This window comes from Pyrgilauda ruficollis, unplaced genomic scaffold (assembly GCF_017590135.1).
Source record: "Pyrgilauda ruficollis isolate IOZ18807 unplaced genomic scaffold, ASM1759013v1 scaffold4, whole genome shotgun sequence".
NCBI lineage: Eukaryota > Metazoa > Chordata > Aves > Passeriformes > Passeridae > Pyrgilauda > Pyrgilauda ruficollis.
In genome coordinates this window covers 14,650,477-14,653,207 of record NW_024525489.1, presented here as the reverse complement: position 1 = coordinate 14,653,207, position 2,731 = coordinate 14,650,477, and positions in this window count along the sequence as shown.

Below are 2,731 nucleotides of genomic sequence, written 5' to 3'. Positions count from 1 at the left end.
TTTGTGAGCTCAGTGAAAGGCTGAATTCTTCCTCATGAAACTCCTCCTCCCTCGTCGGGCCCCTGCCCCCACATTCAGTCAGCACTGTTTTTGTGGAAGCCTCAAAATGACCTCCTCTTAGGCAGCTCCAGCTCTCCCCTCCATCTCCCACCACCTGTCAGGCATTTGCCACAAGTCAGCTCTCCCTGAGAGGTCATTCCCTCTGTCATTCAAAGCTCTGCCCTCCCCTTTCCCTTCCCTCGCTTGACCACCATGCCTTTTGGAGACTCCTCTTTATCTTGCTCTCCAGACTCTAGAATGGAGTTCTTGTCCTCTTTCTCTTCTATGCCTTATCTCCATGTAATCCCTACCACAAACATAAATTCACCTGCCAAGCAGCTTAAAAACCCAGTGCTCTCTTCAGATTAATCTCTAAAAGAGAGATCAACCCAACCAAAAGTAAAAGGGTACAGCATAGATGTCTCTACCTGCAATGGCTCCATCTAGGCTCCCATTACAGCTAATCCTATAGGAGGTAAATAGAGCCAGCCAGGACAGGCACTCAGGAAAAAGCTGTTTCCTTTCCCCATCTAAGAAGGGAGTCCAGCTGAATGGATTGATGACTGTACCGTAGACACTTAAAACTGGGCAAGATGAGTCATAGACCCTTTTTTCCAAGCACATTCTTGCTCAGCTCCCTGATGCCTGCTCAGATAAGCCTTGCTGTCAGTTGAAGCTCAAGCTTGGCTAAGCCAGCCCACTTCATCCCATGGGCCCTCAGCTGCTGTTTAGGCCAATGTTCACTTATGCCCATGACAGGGGGGACAGCCTTGGTCCAGACTTCTCCTCCTGTCCTTATTCAGATCATACCCAAACCTTGAAAGCTGTGTTCCACAAATAATTGCTGACACAAAGCCCTTCTGTCTTCATGTGTGGAGCTAAGGTTGTCATCCACGCTGAATTGCCACTTTGAATTGTGCTTACTGCCAAAGCACTTGTCCTTCCCTCAACAAATGCAGCCCTGTCCTGCACACAATCACTCTACATGTCTTGCAAAGGATATGGGTCTGGCTGGTCCTCCCGTGCTGCCATGCCTATCTTTGCATGTCTCCCTTAGCTCCCTACTCCCTGTCACATCAGATGAGAGCCGCTTGTCCTCGTTTTTGAGCCCTTCCATAGCCCACCCCAGATCTGTCTCTCTCACGCACAGCCTCTTGTGTGTAACACTCAGCTCTGCCATCACCCATCAGCTGGTCTCCACCAGGGCCAGGCTTCCTTCTCTGCAGGCAAATACTGTCTCACTGACACCCCTGGCATGGTGGCTTCCTTCTCCATGACCTGTGCTCTTGTACGATACAAATTAATAGATCTCAAGTGGCAACAGCAGCCACCAAGTCACAAAAAAGATTTGCATAATAGTATCAAGAATGGTGACTCCGCATTAAGAGGCATAGCTGTAATTTAGGGATAATGTATGCTGGGAGAAATTAAATGCCTTTGCCATCCCTTTGATGATGCTGCCACTTCTTAGAAGCATTGCAAATTTCATAGAATCATAGAATGGCTTGGGTTGGAAGGGACTTTAAAGGTCATCTTGTTCCAACACCCCTGCCATGGGCAGGGATGCCTTCCACTATACTATTTGTTTAGTAATACCTGAAAATATTTTTTTAAAGTCAAAGAATATTTTGACCACATTAAAATATATACACTGAAAGGAGTAGCATTAGACTTGCACTTTTGACTTCATACTTACTTTCTCTCCTTTCAGTGACTAACAGTGTAACATCAATTATATATTAATTTGTTGGGTTTTTACATACAATTTCTTATTAAAATTAACAGGAAAACTGCAGCTAAATAGCCTACCCCTTTAAATCCTTTTAAATGGGTGACCTAATGACTGGCCTTCCAGTACCTGAAGGGAACCTACAAGAAAGATGGACAGGGACTTTTTATGAGAGCATGACAGGGGAAGGGGGAATGGATCCAGACTAAGAGTGTAGGTTTAGATTAGATGGTAGGAGGAAGTTTGTTACTGTGAGGGTGATGAGGCCCTGAAACAGGCTGCCCAGAGAAGCTGTGGATGCTCCATTCCTGGAATGTTCAAGGCCAGGCTGAAAAGGGCTTTGAGCAACCTGGTCCAAGTGGGAGGTGTCCCCACGCGTGGCAGGGGGGCTGTAACTCGATGATCTTTGAAGTCCCTTCCAACACAAACCATTCAGTGATTCCATGAAATCCAGACAGACCGCGGGGGGAAGGGGGAGGAGTGGCTCCTGCGGTGGGACGGACACCGGTAGGCCGGGCCAGCTCTCCCCCAGCCGGCGGTTCCCCACGGCGGGGCAGCAGAGCACAGCCGTCCCCACGAGCTGCGCTCTGCGGGGCGCCGGTCCGGCCGGCCCAGGAACTACAGCTCCCGGCGTGCCCCGCGACAGACAGCGGCCACAGGGGCGGGAGCGGAAGCGGCCGCCGCGCGGCACGCCGGGATCCGCAGTCCGGAGGCCATCACCGCCAGCGCCCGGGGCCGTGTCCCGCGCATTTGAAAATTCCCGCGGAGGCTCGCTGCGGATCTCGCGAGAAGTCGGCCCGTCCCCCCCCATCCCGTCCCGCCCCCCGCGCGGCGGGTGAGCGAGCGAGGTGGGTGCGCGGGCGCGCGGGCCGGGCCAGGCCGTGCCGTTGTCGCCGCTGCGGGAGGGAGATGCCACCGGCACCGGCACCGGCACGTACCGGGACTGCGGGCTCGGCTGGGCTG